The sequence below is a fragment of the Antechinus flavipes genome, chromosome 2 (genome assembly GCF_016432865.1).
Source record: "Antechinus flavipes isolate AdamAnt ecotype Samford, QLD, Australia chromosome 2, AdamAnt_v2, whole genome shotgun sequence".
NCBI lineage: Eukaryota > Metazoa > Chordata > Mammalia > Dasyuromorphia > Dasyuridae > Antechinus > Antechinus flavipes.
The window spans coordinates 470,624,074-470,645,240 of NC_067399.1; the positions used below are offsets into that span (position 1 = coordinate 470,624,074).

Consider the following 21,167-nt stretch of genomic DNA (forward strand, 5'->3'; position numbering starts at 1 on the left):
GACAGGATTAATTACAGATGTTTTTGAGAAATTATATTAAATACAGCAATTATCTTCTTTAATAGAATAAAAACATGCAATCAAATGGAAATAAAGCAGGGATAGAGTAGGAACCAAGTTTGTTTCATCCCTCCTGCTGCTGGAGTAAGCAACCATGATTACAGAGTCACACACCTCCCAATTTGCCTATTTGGAAGTCATCTCTCATGGCTTTGAAGAGAGGAATTGCAATTGAGGCAAACACTGATTGTTGCCATAGAATGGAAATTTCCCCTCTCTCCTTTTCTCTCCTTATTCTCTTCCAGAGTCCCCAAAAAGTTACATATAAAAAAAATGATCTTTGAGTCCAAATCTAGTTTCTTTCCCCCTTCTTTACTTCTTCATACCCCCCAAAACAACTACTATCTTTAGCATTAACTATAAAGTCCCTTCAAGCCCTAATGACCAATAAATCATAACCAGTGAGGTCCCTTCCAGCTTTAATATTTTCTACTTTTATGTTTAATAATAATTATAATTTTATTTTTTGTTTATGTTTAATAAAGCATAAACATATGTTTTATGTTTCTTCATCTTCTCTCTCAAAAGAACAACACCTGATTCCCCTTCACAATTTCCCCAATTCCACTCTGACACCATCATTCAACTAGTCCTAAATTGACACTTCTTAAGCCCCAATTCCTGCTAGGACTATTACTTGGTTCCCTTTCTGCACATGTCTTCTCTACCTCCTTTCTCTACCACCAAGGTAGGCTTTATCAGTTATTTCCTATAAGCACATTAGGGAGGATGTGTTCCACTTAGCTTAGGAGGGCCATGACCCTAGGCAGGAAGCATGACTGAGGACCATTAATAGACTATATTTAAAGCAAGGTTCCTAGGATGTGATTTTGATGGAGTGAGAATTACTGAAGTGGTCTGTTTTTCTGCTCAGCCACGTTCCTGCCAGCAGCTAGGGTTCAGCTGGTCAGCACCATCCTTTAAAGATGAAAATTTATGATGCTCATCACTACCTGAGAATGGAAATGTGGTCTGACATGACGGCAGCTCGTTTTGACATGCCGGGGGCCTGCCCCATTTCAAGAACTATAAGAGCAAAAACACAAGACTTGGAGGAAGCCTTGCAGACGATGAGTTCAGGGTTGGCGAAGAGTAAGGAAAATGCAAGTATGCAAACACCACACTGTAGCTGCCCTATTCTCTGGTGATTAAAACAAGTGACTAATTTTAATGGGACTTGGCGGGTTAACACAGATACAGAGGCAGTATAATTGCTCACAGCTGTGTTTAATTTCCACGTTGTTGTGCAGAATTCCTGATGGTATGGGCTCCGAGGAGCCTTGGTCACTAGTAGCATAGGAGGGTCTCACTTCATATAAAGGATGAACTAGAGGGGAGCAAGGAGCAAAGGTTGAGAAAGTCTGTTAGAAGGTGATCGCATGATACTGTTTGAGGATGTATTCTGATGGTAGTGGATCTCTTCGATAAAGAGAGCTAATTCAGTTTCAATTGATCAAAGATGGGCAGAAGCAGCTACACCCAAAGAAAGAACACTGGGAGATGAATATAAACTGCTTGCATTTTTGTTTTTCTTCCTGGATTATTTATACCTTCTGAATTCAATTCTCCCTGTGCAACAAGAGAACTCTTTGGTTCTGCACACATATATTGTATCTAGGATATGCTGTAACCTATTCAACATGTAAAGGACTGCTTGCCATCTGGGGGAGAGGGTGGAGGGAGGGAGGGGAAAAATCGGAACGGAAGTGAATGCAAGGGATAATGTTGTAAAAAATTACCCTGACATGAGTTCTATCAATAAAAAGTTATTTAAAAAAAAAAAAGAAGGTGATTGCAGTAGGTGAGGCAGGTGAAAATGAAAAGCTATAATGTGATGGAGATATTTGGAAATATAGAGCATAGAGCAGAGGATAGACAGATGATAAGAGAAGTCATGGAGAATGATAACATTAATTCCTGTCTCTGTCATGATTTAAAATCTCCAAAGTGATTTCCTCACAGCAGATCTGTGAAATCATTGTCATTAGCATTATTATCCCCATTTTATGAAAGAGGAAATTGAGGCTGAGAGAATTGAAGAGTATTAACTCAGCTCTAGAAACTAGTGGTTTTTAGGATCTGAACCCAATGCTTTTGATTCCAGACCATGTGTTTTTCCAATGCCTCTCTGCTGCTTGAATATTTCATGGCTGTTTGAGAGCTGTGTGATGACTTCAGTCTAATGAAGTTCAGAGGAAACTTAATAGCGAAGTCTTTGGGTGGGAGGGTAATGCTAGGAAGGGAGCAAGATTCGTCCAATTTGGTATCATGCCTTTCTCTTTCCCAGGAACATTAACCATCAAATAAATTCACAATTACGTAGGATTCCCAGGGTTTGGAACTAAATCTTTCACGTTTCAGAGTTGAGTTTAAAATGTCAGAACTGTTTGTATCATTAATGTTGAGTTTGTTGAGTCACTTCAAGAGAAAACTGTTCTTACAACAGGGCTTAAAGTCAGACATCAGTGTCTGCTCTCTTCCTGGCAAGGGATCCATGAGTACACAGTACTCAGCAACATACTGACCTCCGCTGCCTCTTTAGCCAAACTCCTCAAGCCTCTACAAAGAGAACATAACTTCAGATACCTCTGGTTCCTGGCATTCTTAGGGAGAAAAGAGATATAGAAGCCAGTGGTCAAAGAGTAGATGAACTAACAAGTTACTTTTATATTCTTTATATATAGTAGGTGCTTAAAGAATGTTTGGTGAATTGAAAACTGAGTGGTGTATGCACAGTAGATAAGCATTAAATATTGTTGATTCAGATTCACCAAGCATTCATTAAGCATTTGCTGAATATAATAACCCTTGCTAGGAATGAGGGAAATATAAAGAGTAGTTAAGATAAAGTCTAATCCTTTATGGAGCTTATTTATTTTAAAAACTGATTCCTCATAAAACTCTAGAGAGCATACATGTCATTATATAGCTCTTGTGCCTATGTGAAAAGGTTATTACAGACCAGGATCATCAAGGAAAGCTTCATGTAAGAGATGTTTTTTGAGCTGTACATTAAAAGATAGATGTAGAAGGAGAAGAAGATCATTCTAAACATAGAGAAAAGAATGTGTATAGAGAATGGTAAGTAGTTCATTTATCTGAGAAGTAGAGTCTCCATAGAGGAAGACAAAAAGGAAAAAGAAAAAGATGAAAGGGTAGGTAGGGTGAAGATTTTGAATAGCAGGCAACAGGGTTTGACTTTTATTCAGAGATTTTTGAATAGAGAAGATATAAGTAGATCTGTATATACCGTGTTTCCCCGATAATAAGACACTGTCTTATTATTTTTTTTTGTACCAAAACAAAACAAAACAAAAAACACCAGAGGGCTTATTTTCAGGGGAGGGCTTATTTTAATGAACATTGACAGCAATTTTAATAAACAGGTAAATGTGAACCAAAAAAAGTACCTTTATTCAATAATGATCATGTCATCTTCTTCAACAACATCATCATAAGTGTCCATACCCTGAATTCCATCCTGGATGTCTTGCGCCTCTATTTCCTTCAGAAGAAGTGGACCCAATCTGTCATGTCCAGCAATATTGCTCTCTTTAAATGAACATGTCTTGTCCAGGTAACCTGCTCGTAGTGCCTTGGTGACACAGCTGTCAGTAATTTTATCCCATGACTTCTTCACCCAAGTCACGACTTCTTGCAGACAGGGCTTCACAAAGTTTCCACGCTGATTTCTTTCCATTCTATTTTCAATGTAGTCATTGACTTCCATGTGCAAATGGTCCTTGAATGGCTTGTTTATTGCAATATCAAGGGTCTGGAGATAGGCAGTCATTCCTGCAGGAATCATTACTTGATCTATTCTTCTCTCTGCAAGGAAGTTTCTTTAGCGTGGTGAGTGCTGGCTGAGTTCTTCTTTTATCCTCCATCATGCCCCTTTTATCCTCCATCATGCCCCGTCACTCCCGCTTACATACCGGGTTTTTATGTTGTCCTGCCTCAGCTCTCCTCCATGGCACTGCTCTCAATGGCGCCAGCAAGCAAATCACTGGGGAAGAACAGGATGACGTGCTCACTGCTGCAGCTCTGTTTGGATGCGTGCGTTTCACCGGGGTGGGGAGGGGGAGGGGGAAGGGATGGTGCAGACAGAGGGTACCATAATGTAGCGTGTAGCGCAGGGGATCACCTTTACTACAGTAGCAATCTCAATAGGGCTTATTTTCGGGGGAGGGCTTATTTTAGAGGAATCTTACACAGTAAGGGAAGGGCTTATTTTCGGGATAGGTCTTATTATCAGGGAAACACGGTAGGAAAGAGTAATAAGGCATCACGTGAAGGAGCCATTACAAGGGGAAGAAAAATCTTCCACCATTGGATTGCCCTATTGATAAGACTGTATTTGTTCCTGGTGTTGAACTATGTGGTAGTGCTATTCCTTAGGTGGCAAGAATTTTCTTTACTGGCTCCCCAGATCCACAAATCATTTTGCATGAATCACAGTGATCTATTAGATGAAGAGATTAAAGGATATAAAGTAGGACTGCTTTGGCCATTGGGAGAAGAACCAAGAGAGAATGGGTATTGTTAAGGCCAAGAGAGTATTCAGGGGGAGGGAATGGTTGACTTTTTTTTTTAATTGCTGTTTGTAATTGCTTCTCGGCCTTTTGGCTAAGATCAAGTGTAACTGCTGTTTTTATGAGACATTCGGTCTTTTATTGCGCTCTGCTGCATGCAGAATGAAAGTCCGCACTGCTCTTTCAGATTTCCCTCACTGATGGCAAAGTAAGAATGCTCTCATTAATAAGTCCAGAGTGCAGGCCACCATTCTGAAAGCCACGTTTCAGGAAGGCCTATGGCAAACTAGAGTATGTCCTGTGGAGGGTGGACCAGAATATAGAAAAAGACTAAAAAACTATAAATGAGGCTCTTTTGAAGGATCTGGTATGCTCATCCTGGAAGAGAGAAGATGAGAGCCATGAGTGTTGGCTTAAAGTACCTGAAGAACTTTCACATGGAAGGACTAGGTTCATTTTAATTGGCCTTGAAGGTCAGAGTAGGGAGCAATGGAGGAATATTTTAGAGAGGAGGTATAGAGGGAAAAATCCCTTACATTAACAGCTGCCCAAGTAGGATGGGTTTCTTTGGGTAGTGGTGTGGTCCCCATTACTGAAGGCCTTCAAATAGAGGCTACCCTACTATTTACCAAGGATATTGCAAAAGGGATTCTTGCTTGGTAGGAACTGAATGGTATGACCCAAGGGGCCTGAGCTCTAAGAATCTGTTTCAATATGTTTACTTCAGATGCCATTTCCCAGCCTGCTCGTTTCACAATTACATTGTATTCAGATCATTACCCAACTTTCCCTTAAGACTGAAAACAAAACACAAACACTCCACAAGAACATCATTTGGGCCATGTGACTGAAACCAGCTCAGCTCTCCCTGGCATTCATCTCTCACTCCAGCTGACTCCACCCCATTCAGCTTACATCAGCCCTGGTACTATCCCCTGGCCCAGAAAGAAATGTCTTAATTGATCAGTGTTTCTGTGGCATTTGCTGCCCCCAGTAACATGAGGTTGCCTAATGCCATGCCTGCATAGAACCAATTAATGATATCGGGATGGGGTGGGGCAATGGGGGGGGGAATCCCTGTAAGGACAGGAAGTATTCCTTTTGAATGGCTGCCCCATCTGTCCTTGATCCCTTCCAGGCTCTGCAGGATATGCAGGCAAGGGGAAGATCTATGTTTAGAGAAAGAGATTTAATTTAAAAAATGTTTGGCAAAAACCCAAGAGTTTCCCAAAAGCTTCGGAGGAATTTCTATTTTAATCCTTCATTATAGCTCTGACCCAAGCACAGTTGGCCTTTGTTTAAACGTTTTGGGTGTTTAACTTAGACTGCCGAGTTAAAAGAATGGAAATTTTGACTTTGTCATTTTTTATGTAGGTAATGCTTACGGTGCAGATGACCTGTTCTCAGTACAATAGGCCTCAGGCTCCCACATCAGGAGAGCTGATCTGTCCCTGGAAACTTTGTTCTGGACTACACCTTAGACTCCCACCACACAGACAACCTATCTTTCAGACAGGGCTGGCCCCAGAAGTTTAGAGAGAAAATGCTGAAACTGATGCTGGTGTTGGAGAGGCAACAATCTTCTCCATCCTGACTAAGCTAAGAACTGTAAGATGACACTGTGGAAAATCATGCTACCTAGAATCAACTGTCTGAGGTTTGAAACTTGTCTCTGCCATTAATTCAAGCAGGTCATTTATGGTAGCTAGGTGGTGCAGTATTTTAGTTCCTGTTAGGTTCAAGAGATTATCTTGTTCAGCCTCTTTATTTTTATAGATAAGAGCAAAGAAGAGACTGACCCAAACAAAGGTTATATGGCTAGAAAGTAGCACAACTGAAGTCTTCCATCTCCAAATCTAGCATTCTTTTGCTTTGTTATCACTGTCTTGGATTCATCTTTTTAAATCTTCTTTCAGAAATTTGGTTTAAAAGTAAAAGGCTCCAATCCTGTCTCAATCATAGAATGTGTTGGATTCAGTACTGTTCTCACTTATGAGTTTCTGAAAAATCCATTTTTATTGATTTGGAATAAATAAATAATTGAAATGAATAATTGAATGAATGAATTAATTGAATGAATCAGTCCATTTTCAGGTAATCTTAAGAGAATATGTGTGCAGTATTTGGTATTCATAATAGTTTTTAGGGTTGAGTTTTTCTTTAATGAAATATTTTTATTATTTTCTTTTAATATTTTAATATTTTAATTTTTCTCAGTTACATGTAAATCAAAAATTTTTTTAACATTTATTTTTAAATTTTTGAGTTCCAGACTCTCCCTTTCCTCCCTACATCTCCTCCCCTCATTGAAAAGGCCCATGTGAAAGTTGTGCAGAACATTTCCATAAAAGTCATCATTTTTGAATTTCTGTAGCCAATCTCTGTTGTTTTAAGACCCTGAACCCAGAGAATCACCTTGTTCTATGGAAATCCCACACTTTGGAATTAAGGGAATCACACAAAGTAATTTTGTTCCCTGGGCCTCAGTTTCTCCTTTTATAAAGTCATGAGATTGATCTATACCAGAGTTTCTTAAACTGTGTATTGCGACTCCACATGAGTTTGCATAATTAAATGTGAAGGGCTCACAGAATTATGATTTATTATCAGTAAATGTTTGCTATTGATAGGTAAAATGATCTATTTTACATATCTATATACCTGGAATTACATAAAAATTTCTTGAGTGAAAAAATATTGTGCATGGAAAAACTTTAAGAAACCCTGCACTAAATGATCTCTTAATAGTTCTGGCTTTAGCACTATATTTTAAAGTCCCTTCTGGTTCTGATATTGTCAAGTCCTCTGCCCCTTTGACCTTTTATATAGAGGCTGTGTAACTCTGCTGACAGAGCAAGCATTCCAGAGAGCAGAGATCAGTTCTGGAGATGCTTCACAGACCATGTTTATCTCTGATTCTCCCAGGAGTCTATGTGTTTGGCCCTGGGAGAAGCAGAGAAAAATTTGCCTGCAGGAATTAATTTGCAAAGAAAATGTTACTTTCTGTGACATTAAAAAAAAATCTTCCTAGCTATATACCTGCTTTGTTTAAAATTTTTTAACAATAGCAAAAGTAATAAAAAATCCACATTTCTATACTTCATTAAGAGATACAAAAGACTTTCCTCACAACATCTAACTAATATAATTGTTATTATCCCTGTTTTATAGAGAAGGAAAATGAAACCTGAGAGAGGGGAAAGATCATAGGCCAGGATCACATTGGTGTTCATTGGTGTCAGAGCTGAGACTCAAGCCTAAAAGTCTCTGGTCTTTTCCACCCTTTTTGTCCCTAGCCTCAGTTTTCTGGGCTTACTAGCTATGGAAAATTAAAATTCTTAAGGGGTAACTGATTGTAATGTAGCTTGAGTGACATTTGGTATACCAGGTATGGGGAGGGGGTTAGGGGAGAGTGATGGAGAGATATGACAGAGGAATGGTAATTGGTTGATATTCAAACTCCCTGCTCTCAGGAAAAGAAACTCTTAGCCTGCAGGCCTTTCTTTGGCAGGATAACGCCGGGAATTTTTGGCTTCTTGCAACTTCTTCATTTAGCTGAGTAGGTAGACTGCTGAGCACATGACACTGCTATGGTAGATTTGTACCACTGTTCAACTAGAGAATATGCCCTGGAGGGAGAATATATTAGGAACCCGAGATGACTTGTGCAGACTCAGTATATGGGACTATTTAAGAGGCCCCAGAATATAGTTTCTGATGTTGGGATTAATCTGTGTTGGTGTATATATAGTGTATGCTATTATAAACATATGTAAAATATAGTAGGTAGGTGACTCCTTTAACAGAGCTCTTATTAGTCCAAGTTTGGACCAGCCCTGAAGGTTTAACTAGGCATTAGTTTGCCTCAGGAAGGCACACTCTTTCTTCATCATCTAAGAATGTAGGCTCTCAATTTATTCTGGGCATCTCTGCAACTTGCAGTATATTTAGTTATCTGATACATATCTCCATGGTTCCAGGTGTGGTATTTAGTGGACCAAAAACATGAATCTGGACATAGTGTGGTGAATGGGAAAGAACCTGATTTGAAGTAAGGAAATCTGAGTTCCAATTTTGGCTTTGTTATTAAATTGCTGTGTGATCTGAGAAGAAATTTCTTCTCCTCGCTAGGCCTCAATTTCCCCATGTGTAAAATGAGGGAGTTATAATAAATAATTACCCCAAATCCCTTCTAATGTTCTATGATTTTTATTTCAGCCAATTGAAAGCCCCACTGTTTATAATTTTTCCCCTTAAGAATAACTTAGTGTTTAAAAAACAAACTACAAACCAGTCCTTCCTCCTTATTGTTGTCATCCGAACATGTGAAATACAAAAGGACTAAAAATCATTAATGAGAGATGGCAAAGTTATTATATTTTAATGATTTCTTACAAAATTAAGAAAAATTCAGCCAGTTATTTATTTTAGTCATAGGTAAAAGCTAAAGTCCCTCCCTTTGCCGCTTAGCTAGTTCAGCCCCTCATCTCTTGGCTGCTAAAATATTTAAAGATTTTTTTTAAATTGGCTTTTTCCTTCCTCCTTCCCCCACTCTATATATCCCTTCTTTAATCTTCCCTGAATGCTTCACCAGTTTCCCCAACATGCTGTTCTGATGATATCATTCCCTTATTTAAAAACATCCAGTGATTCCCAGTAGTTACAAAATATAAACTCTTGACCCTGGTATTCCAAGTTCTTCTTGGCTCCCAAATACCTGTCCAGCCTTATATCATACTATTCCCCTGGATGAACTCTATCTTCCTGCCAAACTGAATTATTCTCCATTGCTTGTTCACTTCCTAATTTCTCTTTTCTCTTTTCCTTTGCTTTTTGTTACCTGCAATTTCTGGCATGGACTCTCTCATACCTCCTGCTTCTTCTGTATTCATCTGTTGATGTTTTACCATTCTTTTAAGGTCTATTGTCTCTTCATTTCTCTTATCTCATTGGATATTCATATATCTTCATAGGAAAGATATTATCAACTTCATTTACCATTTGATGCAACTTTGATCCAAAGGCATATATAGTGATCCATTTAAGGACATGTTAAATGGCAGAACTGGGACAGTTCTTATTAAGAGAGGTTGTCTTATTCTCATCTCTAGCCTCTCCAGTAGACTTCCATTACCTCTCTAGCATTTGATCCACTTATCCAGTAACACGCATTTCTCCAGTTTTAATGCTTGTAGGGCATTATCTTTTCTTTTTTAACGTTTAGAATTATATCTGAATTATCTGTCAAATGATAATTAGTTAATACACTCACTAAACTTATACATTAAGGAAATTATATATTTCTCTATACACACAGTAAGATTGAAATTTTGTCCATTTCTGCTCAGGAAGATCCCTGTATCTCCTTTGTTCTCACGCTTCACAAATGTTTTCCCAATTTCTGCTCCAGTCAAGATCAATTTATAACAGTACTGCTTTCCTTTCTTCTGCTCTTTCTTCTGTTCCCCAGAAGTAGAAATTCCAGATCCTTTTCTTTCAGATGCCATCTTTTTGTATGCCATTTCAAAGAGCTTTAATAATATATATATATATATATATATATATATATATATATTTTAATATTTTATTTTATTTAATAATAACTTTATATTGACAGAATCCATGCCAGGGAAATTTTTTTACAACATTATCCCTTGCACTTGTTTCTGTTCCGATTTTTCCCCTCCCTCCCTCCACCCCCTCCCCTAGATGGCAAGCAGTCCTATATATGTTGGATATGTTGTAGTATATCCTAGATACAATATATGTTTGCAGAACCGAACAGTTCTCTTGTTGCATAGGGAGAATTGGATTTAGAAGGTAAAAATAACCCGGGAAGAAAAACAAAGATGCAGATAGTTCACATTCGTTTTCGAGTGTTCTTTCTTTGGGTGTAGCTGCTTCTGTCCATCATTTATCAATTGAAACTCAGTTAGGTCTCTTTGTCAAAGAAGTCCACTTCCATCAGAAGACATCCTCGTACAATATCGTTGTCGAAGTGTATAATGATCTCCTGGTTCTGCTCATTTCACTTAGCATCAGTTCATGTAAGTCTCGCCAACCCTCTCTGTATTCATCCTGCTGGTCATTTCTTACAGAACAATAATATTCCATAACATTCATATACCACAATTTATCCAGCCATTCTCCAATTGATGGGCATCCATTCAATTTCCAGTTTCTAGCCACTACAAACAGGGCTGCCACAAACATTTTGGCACATACGGGTCCCTTTCCCTTCTTTAGTATTTCTTTGGGATATAAGCCCAATAGAAACACTGCTGGATCAAAGGGTATGCACAGTTTGATAACTTTTTGGGCATAATTCCAGATTGCTCTCCAGAATGGTTGGATTCGTTCACAACTCCACCAACAATGCATCAGTGTCCCAGTTTTCCCGCATCCCCTCCAACATTCAGCATTATTTTTTCCTGTCATCTTAGCCAGTCTGACAGGTGTGTAGTGGTATCTCAGAGTTGTCTTAATTTGCATTTCTCTGATCAATAATGATTTGGAACACTCTTTCATATGAGTGGTAATAGTTTCAATTTCATCCTCTGAAAATTGTCTGTTCATATCCTTTGACCATTTATCAATTGGAGAATGGCTTAATTTCTTATAAATTAGGGTCAGTTCTCTATATATTTTGGAAATGAGGCCTTTATCAGAACCTTTAACTGTGAAGATGTTTTCCCAGTTTGTTGCTTCCCTTCTACTCTTATTTTCCTTAGTTTTATTTGTACAAAGGCCTTTTAATTTGATATAATCAACATTTTCTATTTTGTGATCAGTAATGGTCTCTAGTTCATCTTTGGTCACAAATTTCTTTCTCCTCCACAAGTCTGAGAGATAAACTATTCTATGTTCCTCTAATTTATTTATAATCTCGTTCTTTATGCCTAGGTCATGGACCCATTTTGATCTTATCTTGGTATATGGTGTTAAGTGTGGGTCCATGCATAATTTCTGCCATACTAATTTCCAGTTATCCCAGCAGTTTTTATCAAATAATGAATTCTTTTCCCAGAAGTTAGGGGCTTTGGGTTTGTCAAACACTAGATTGCTATAGTTGACTATTCTGTCTTGTGAACCTAACCTTTTCCACTGATCAACTAATCTATTTCTTAGCCAATACCAAATGGTTTTGGTGACTGCTGCTTTATAATATAATTTTAGATCAGGTACAGCTAGGCCGCCTTCATTTGATTTTTTTTTTAATTAATTCCCTTGAGATTTTCAACTTTTTATTGTTCCATATGAATTTTGTTGTTATTTTTTCTAGATCATTAAAATATTTTCTTGGAAGTCTGATTGGTATAGCACTAAATAAATAGATTAGTTTAGGGAGTATTGTCATCTTTATTATATTCGCTCGGCCTATCCAAGAGCACTTAATATTTTTTCCAATTATTTAAATCTGACTTTATTTGTGTGGAAACTTTTTTGTAATTTTGTTCATATAATTCCTGACTTTCCTTTGGTAGATAGATTCCCAAATATTTTATGCTATCAACAGTTATTCTGAATGGAATTTCTCTTTGTATCTCTTGCTGTTGGATTTTGTTGATGATGTATAAAAATGCTGAGGATTTATGGGGATTTATTTTGTATTCAGCTACTTTGCTAAAATTATGAATTATTTCTAATAGCTCTTTAGTAGAATCTCTGGGGTTCTCTAGGTATACCATCATATCATCTGCAAAGAGTGATAGTTTGGTTTCCTCATTGCCTACTCTAATTCCTTTAATATTTTTCTCAATTTTTATTGCAGAGGCTAGTGTTTCTAATATGATATTGAATAATAATGGTGATAGTGGGCAACCTTGCTTCACTCCAGATCTTACTGGGGAAGGTTCCAGTTTTTCCCCATTGCATATGATGCTTACTGATGGTTTTAAATATATGCTCCTGACTATTTTAAGGAAAAGTCCATTTATTCCTATGCTCTCAAGTGTTTTTTTTATTAGGAATGGATGTTGGATTTTATCAAATGCTTTTTCTGCATCTATTGAGATGATCATATGGTTTTTGTTTGTTTGGTTATTGATATAGTCAATTATGCTAATAGTTTTCCTAATATTGAACCAGCCCTGCATTCCTGGTATAAATCCTACTTCGTCATAATGTATTATCCTGGGGATGATTTTCTGTAATCTTTTTGCTAATATTTTATTTAAGATTTTAGCATCAATATTCATTAGGAAGATTGGTCTATAATTTTCTTTCTCTGTTTTCAGCCTACCTGGTTTAGGTATCAGTACCATGTCTGTGTCATAAAAGGAGTTTGGTAGGACTCCTTCAATCCCTATTTTTTCAAATAGTTTATTTAGCATTGGAGTTAATTATTCTTTAAATGTTTGATAGAATTCACATGTAAATCCATCTGGTCCTGGGGATTTTTTTCTTAGGGAGTTGATTGATAGTTTGCTCTATTTCTTTTTCTGAGATGGGACTGTTTAGGATATTTACTTCTTCTTCTGTTAGTTTGGGCAAGCTATATTTTTGGAGGTATTCTTCTATTTCATTTAAGTTGTCGAATTTATTGGCATAAAATTGGGCAAAGTAACTCCTAATTATTGCTCTAATTTCCTCTTTGTTAGTGGCAAGTTCTCCCTTTTCATTTTTAAGACTAACAATTTGATTTTCCTCTTTCCTTTTTTTCATCAGATTTACTAAGGGGTTGTCTATTTTGTCGATTTTTTCATAGAAACAACTCTTAGTTTTATTAATTAATTCAATAGTTTTTTTTTTACTTTCAATTTTCTTGATCTCTCCTTTTATTTTTAGAATTTCAAGTTTAGTGTTTGACTGGGGGTTTTTAATTTGTTCCTTTTCTAGCATTTTTAGTTGCAAGCCCAATTCATTGACCTTCTCTTTCTCTATTCTATACAAATAGGCCTCTAGAGATATGAAATTTCCCCTTATTACTGCTTTGGCTGCATCCCATACATTTTGGTATAATGTCTCATTATTATCATTTTCTTGGGTGAAGTTATTAATTATGTCTATGATTTGCTGTTTCACCCAATCATTCTTTAGTATGAGATTATTTAATTTCCAATTATTTTTTGGTCTACTTCCCCCTGGCTTTTTGTTGAATGTAATTTTCATTGCATCGTGGTCTGAAAAGGATTCATTTACTATTTCTGCCTTACTGCATTTGAGATTGAGGTTTTTATGTCCTAATATATGGTCAGTTTTTGTATAGGTTCCATGAACTGCTGAAAAGAAAGTGTACTCCTTTCTGTCTCCGTTATATTTTCTCCAGAGATCTACCATATCTAATTTTTCTAGTATTCTATTTACCTCTTTGACTTCTTTCTTATTTATTTTATGGTTTGATTTATCTAATTCTGAAAGTGCAAGGTTGAGATCTCCCACTATTATAGTTTTGCTGTCTGTTTCTTCTTGCAGCTCTCTTAATTTCTCTTTTAAGAATTTACATGCTACACCACTTGGTGCATATATGTTTAATATTGATATTGCTTCATTATCCATGCTACCCTTTAGCAAGATATAGTGCCCTTCCTTATCTCTTTTAATTAGATCAATTTTTACTTTAGCTTGATTTGAGATCAGGATGGCTACCCCTGCTTTTTTTATTTCACCTGAAGCATAGTAGATTTTGCTCCAACCTTTTACCTTTAACCTGCATGTATCTCCCCGCTTCAGGTGTGTTTCCTGTAAACAACATATTGTAGGATTCTGGCTTTTAATCCATTCTGCTAACCGCTTCCTCTTTATGGGGGAGTTTACCCTGTTCACATTTATGGTTAGAATGACCAATTCTGTATTACTTGCCATCTTGTTAACCCCGGTTTATGCTTTTCTCCCTTCTTTCCCCCTTATCCCCCTTCCCAGTATTAAGCTTGTGAGCACCACTTGCTTCTCATAGCCCTCCCTTTTTAGTATCCTTCCCCCTACCTTAGAGTTCCTCCCCCCATCTTACCCCTTTCCCTCCCAGTTTCCGTATTCCCTTCCACTTAGCTTATTCCTTCCCTTCTCACTTTTCCCTTCTCACTTTTCAATGAGGTGGGAGAAGTTTCACCATAGATTGAATATGTCTAAAATTTTTCTCTTAAAGCCAATTCTGAAGGCAGTAAGATACCCACTATATTTATCCCCCTCCATTCTTTCTCTCAGATATAATAGGTTTCCTTTGCCTCTTCATGAGATGTAGTGCCCCTACATTACCCTTTTTCTGGTACAATGTCCTTTCCACATCTAGTTTCTAGTACAAGGTATACATGTATTCTTTATACATCTTTATAGTATAAATATAGTTCCCAAGATTAATCTTTACCTTTTTAGATTTCTCTTGAGTTCTATATATGTAGATCAAACTTTTTGTTAAGTTCTGGCTTTTTCATCAAAAATAGGTGAAATTCGCTTACTTCGTTGAATGTCCATCTTCTTCCCTGGAAAAAGATGCTCATTCTCACTGGGTAAGTTATTTTTGGTTGCATACCAAGTTCCTTAGCCTTTTGGAATATCACATTCCAGGCCCTTTGATCCTTTAATGTGGATGCTGCTAGATCCTGGGTGATCCTTATTGTGGCTCCTCGATACTTGAATTGGGTTTTTCCGGCCGCTTGCAGTATTTTTTCCTTCGTCTGAGGGTTCTGGCATTTGGCCACTATATTTCTTGGTGTTTTGATTTTAGGATCCCTTTCAATAGGTGATTGATGAATTCTTTCAATGTCTATTTTACCCTCTGTTTCTATCACTTCTGGGCAGTTCTCTTTGATAATTTCCTGGAAAATAGTGTCCAGGCTCTTTTTTTCATCATACTTTTCTGGGAGTCCAATGATTCTCAGATTGTCTCTCCTGGATCTGTTTTTCAGGTCTGTTGTTTTCCCCAGAAGGTATTTCACATTCTTTTCCATTGTTTGATTTTTTGGATTTGCTTGACTGATTCTTCTTGTCTCCTTAAGTCATTCAGTTCCATTTGTTCAAACCTGATTTTCAACGAAGTATTTTCTTCACTCGCTTTTTAAAAATCTTTTTCTAATTGTCCAATTGAGTTCTTTTGTTCTATGGAATTTTTTTCCAATTCGCCAATTTTGTTTTTTAGAGAGCTATTTTCTGTTTCCAGTTCACTAATCCTATTTTTCAAGGATTTGATTTCTTTATCTACTCTGTCTTTAAATGAATGCGATGACTTCTCCAGCCTCTCTTGCCAAGCCTCCCTCTCCTTTTCCCATTTTTCTTCTAGCTCTCTTGTGAGAGCCTTTTTAACTTCTTCTATGAGGTTCATCTATGCTGAGAAGCAGATGATCTCCTCCTTTGGGGATTCACCTGGGGACTGTCTGTTTTTAGTCTCCTCAGGGTTTAGAGTCTGCTCTCTATTTGTATAGAAGCTGTCAAGGGTTAAAGTCCTCTTCAATTTTTTGCTCATTTTGTCAAAAAATCAAAGACAAACTAGCAAAGAAAAAAAAAGAAAAAAACCCTAAATGGAGTCTGTTTTTTTGGGGGAGGGGCTGGGTGGTGTTACCGAGCTTCCTCTACAGACTGTGGGAGCAGCAGTGAGGCACTAGCAGGACTGTGCTGCGCTTGCACTCTGAGACTCCTAGAGTGTGCTGAGATACTGTGGGGGAGGGGTGGCCAGGTCCTGAGAGACTCCAGCTGTTTGGGGTTGTATTCTTCAACCCCCGGTGTTTTTAGCTTCTCTGCTGGGCTGCTGGCTTGCTGCCAGGGCAAAGTATCCAATCCTGCAGCAAAACTCCCCCCGCAGAGATGGTTGAGATTACACCCCACCCCCTCTCCGCTCTGCTCCCGTGCTCTCGCTGCCACTGCCCTCAGCCTACGCCCGATCTAAAACCATCCCCACCCTCGAGCAAAAACAGACCTTTCTTGGCGAGTTTCAAGGATGTCTTCTCTTGGTAACTATTTGTGGAGTTTTTTTCAATCAAGCATTAATTCAGAGGCTTGTAATGAAATGGATAGTGAGAGAAAACGCGGAGCTTACACAGCTGTGTGCCTCCTTTCCGCCATCTTGGCTGGAAGTCCGAGCTTTAATAATATTTGCTGGAGAGTAGATGCTACTGCCTGATATTTTCTCCTGTTTCATATCTTTGTGAGCCAAGAGATTTCTCATTTTAGAAAATTCTTCTTTTAGTTTATTGCACTTATCTACTGGAAGTTGATGTTTGAATTTTTCCATTTTTGTTTCAGTATTGTGAATGCTTCCTTCTGCCTCATTGACAGCTTCTACATGGTCTTTCTCCTGTCTTCCTCAGCATACTTCCCTGCATTCTTAACCATATTCTCAATGTCATCTTTGCTTAACCCACCAGAAGACTGGATCACAATTTGTTGTTCATATCCTATACTTTCGTCTTTTGCAGAAACATGTACAGTCCCATTAGCATCAATGTCAAATGTGACTTCAATCTGTAGCTCCTTATGGGGCTAGTGGAATTCCTAGCAAAGTAAACTATTCAAGAAGCTTGTTGTCTGCATCCATTTCTCTCTCTACCTGGCATACTTTAATTTCCATTTGTATCTGACCATCAGCAGCTGCAGAAAACACCTGGCTCTTCTAAGTTGGAATAGTTGTGTTCCTATTGATTAATTTGGTGAAGATGCTTCCTAATGTCTCAATGCCCAGAGAAAGGGGAGTGACATCCAGAAGTAGCACATTTGTGATATCACCAGCTGACAGGCTTTCTTGAATGGCAGCTCTGATAGCCACAGCCTCATCAGGACTGACAGCTTTGCTAGGGGCCAAGCTAAAGAGTTCTTATAACTGTCTGCTGAACCTAGGCATTCTAATCATGCCATCAACTAGAATGACTTCTCCAGCATCACTTTTGCTGACTTCAGCATCTTGCATAGTTTTCTGGTAAGGGGGCAATAATCTTCCTTTAGAGATCAGTGACAGTGCTCTCAAACTGAGCTCGAGTTAGCTTCATATTCAAGTGCTTGATCCCAGAAGCATTCCTAGTCAAATATGATAAGTTGATGTCAGTCTGCACAGAAGAAGCAGCTCATTCTTAGCCTTCTCAAAGGCCTCCCATACTTACCGAAGAGCCATATTGTCTTTGATCAGATCAAGTCCTGTCTCTCTCTTGAATTTCTTCACAGTGTGCTGGAGCAAGGTCTGGTCAAAGTCTTTACTGCGTAGGAAAGTATCCCCATTGGTAGATTTCCCTTAAACATACCTTTTGAATTTCCAGGATAGAAATATCAAGAGTTCCACCATCTAAGTTGTATATTACATTGGTTTTTGTCTTCAGCTTTATCTAAACCATAAGCCAAGGCAGCAGCTCTAGGCTCATTTATCACTCGAGCTACATTTAGGCCAGATAGTTGTCCAGCATCTTTGATGGCCTGTCATTGAGAATCATTGAAATAAGCAGGCACAGTGATAATGTAATTTTTTGTTGAAGGTCCTAGGTAGTTTTCTGCACTCTCCATCTTAATCAACACAAATGCACCTATCTGACTTGGGGAATATAGCTTCCCATGGACTTCTACACAGGTATCACCATCAGAGGAATGGATAATTTTGAAAGGAACATTTTTAATGTCTTTCTGAATTTCAGGATCCTCAAATCGATGGCCAGTGAGGCACATGATATTGTTTGGATTGATGATTGCTTGTTGTTTGTCAGACACACCAACAAGGCACTTATTGTCTGCTATGAAGGCTACAACTTAGGGACAAGTTCTGGTGCCTTCAGCATTCTTCAACACTTTTGCTTGTTTCCCTTCCGTTACTGCCACACAGGAGTTAGTTGTACCCAAGTCAGTACCAGTAACAGTCCCCTTGATTGCCTCTGATGCATAGATTTGTTTGGAAATGGTTCAAAAAGCCTCATGACTAAGACCATTCCAGCCATTCTGGCAAAGGCTGGCAGCTGGACCCCAGGAGGTGGCTCCAGCAAGGCGAGTAATAGTGGTGCAGCTGGTGCTGAGCATGGTGGGTGGGTGGGTGAGCTGGGATCAGCAGTGAAATGGACTGAAGGAGCTGGAAGGTGTGCAGCACAGCAGTTGTGGCTCTTCTGGAAACCACTTATAAGGTGTTTTCATCTTTGTCTTTGTCGTCTTCATTGTCTCCTCCTCCTCTTCTTCCTCCTCTTCCTCCTCGTCTTCCTCCTTTTCCTCCTTTTCCTCCTCCTCCTCCTCTTCTTCTTCCTTCTCATTCTCCTTCTTCTTCTTTTCTCATCTATAAAACAGATAGCATTTTCATTTCCTAATTCAAGTAATGATGTTGTGAAGGGTAACCAAGAAGCACCTAGGAGACTCAGATTTTAGGTGAGCCAACTCCATCTAAGCCCAGCTTTTACTTAGAATCAGAAACCTGCTCCATATAAAAATGTATATGCTCTCTAACTTTCCTGGGTTTTGTTGTTGTTGCTTTTCCCAAAAATTCCAACCTTGTTTCAGCTGAAACCAAAAAAAATGTCCTATTTTTGGGTCAATATGAAAGGGGACATGGTACAGAAATATTAGTATGCCTCTGAATAGAAGCACATGATCCAGAGATACTATAAGTATCTTCCGAGTGTTATTTTGGGTTTCTCTCTTTTTGGCAGAATATTTCTCCTTTTATGGGTGGGGGAAAATGGGAATACATGGTACCATGGAGGTCAAAGCAGTTAACTGTCTTTTAAAAGTAGAAGAGATGGAAACATGGTACAGTGGACAGAATGATGAACTTGAATTAGGAAGACTTGGGTTTTGTGGCAAGTGAAGGGTGAATGATTGAGGAAACAAAGGTTTATCTGAGCATATAGATTTATTAAGCAATGTATGATAATCATCCAACAAACTGGGACCTGATTTCCTTAACAGGCCTGGAATTCAAATGTAGTGGAAGAAGACTTTTATACATTAAAACAATAAGTCAAATAAGAGCAGTCAATTAAAAGGAAAACAATACAATATTAGGTAATCTAATTTCTAGTTGGAGGAAAGATTAAGAACTTTTCTAAGTTGGGAGGAGTAAACTGAATAGATACAGTTCTCTGAATTCAGAAAAAAAGAGGTCTTCAACTCTCTCCCAGTATCTGTAAACAATCAAAGGAACATGGAAACAATAACTAACTGATCACTATGGGATCAGTTTCCAGATGACATATGGGTTGCATGAGGTATACAATTGTGAGAATACTTGTTGCATTAATCTTTAGATTGAACCAGGATTGGTCAGGATAGTTAAGAGTCACTAAATGGCAGTTTCCCAGGCCTTCAGGGATGGGTTCAAACAGTGTAATGAGGTTTTCTCACAAGATAGAAATTGGATGAGACCAATAATTGAATAGAAACTAAACTAGTTCCAGAATTAAATTACAAGATGGAATCAGTGCAGTTCACTTAATTCCCATAACTAACAGTTCGAAGCCTACCTCAGACTTTTACTGACTGGCTAATACTGAACCAATCACTTAAAATCTGTGGCTCTTGGTGCCCTATTTGTAAAATGAGGGGATTGAATAATCATTACTAAGGCTTCTTCCAGGTTGAAGTCTCTGATTTTGATCTGCATGATTCTTGAACCTGTTGGCACCAAGTAAAAAGCAACTGATTGATTCATCACTTTGGAATTCAGGCTCACTACCTCAATCACACATAATGAGTTTTTATTTTGCATGTGCAACCAGACAGGGAAACTGGAAGTAGTGATAGTAGGATCAGAAAGGTTAGGAAGGGGACATTAGCCCTTAATACATATTCAAGAAAGTAAAGACCAGGAAAAAAAAAAAAAGGTGTTGAAGGAGAATAGTCTATTTCTTTGTTTTCTAGGAATGTTTCTTTTAATTATTCTTGGAGGGTAAAAACAGGAAGAGTACCTTCTATTACTGCTCTTGCTGTTGTTATTGGCTAGATCAGTTGATATGGAGCAGCATAGATAGGCACAAATATTATCATTGGTTTAATTTCTTATCAGTGGAAAAGTTCTCTAAATGCTTTTTCTTGCAGATGACTATGCTGATTGCATGTACCTTTAAGAAATTACAAAGTCCCATAAAAGATCAAGAGAGATCAGCTTATCAATCTAGGCTGAACTCTGTTCTTCTTGTAGGCTCAATGCTCTACTGTATCACCTAGCTGCCTAAGTGTAAGAGACCTGCATTTAGGGACAGTAGCTTCAGGAAAGGGATTTCAAAGTGTTTATAGGCTTGAGGCTGTGTACCCTGCAAGGAATAGGAATAGAAGCAAGTAATAGCTATGTGACTTTTAACCTAGAGTAGCATCTTAGATGCAACCTGCAATCCCTCTCTGAGGCTGGTCAATTTGAGGGGGGACAGTGAAGAAGCTATTAGAATTAGTAATGACTAATTCCCCAAATTACCTGAGAACACAGGCAATCAAAAAAGATTGGAATTTGAAAAATGTCATTTCTAAAAAAATGTTGTCAGTGTACAGGCAGCCTCTAGATTGAATTTCTCCATTGTTTTAAAATCATTAGTCATGTTAATGTTTTCTTTTCATAAAATAACCTTGGAAGAATCTTCAGTTCCATCATTGACCCTGCAGTATTCCTCAGGTAACTGACGGGACTAGGGATAACAGGAATCTGCTGGACCTGCAATCAGAGGCAAGTCTGTACTTAGACTACCCAGACCC

General features: G+C 38.1%; 1 protein-coding gene and 2 pseudogenes across 1 annotated transcript in view; 2 read left to right on the top strand and 1 right to left on the bottom strand.

Moving 5' to 3' along the window:
• RALGPS1 (Ral GEF with PH domain and SH3 binding motif 1) overlaps nucleotides 1-21,167 on the top strand; it is a 702,309-nt gene that overhangs the window by 122,659 nt on the left and 558,483 nt on the right. The window lies entirely within an intron of this gene.
• On the bottom strand, nucleotides 1,010-18,518 carry LOC127552288 (stress-70 protein, mitochondrial-like; annotated as a pseudogene).
• Nucleotides 4,667-4,812, top strand: LOC127552717 (uncharacterized; annotated as a pseudogene).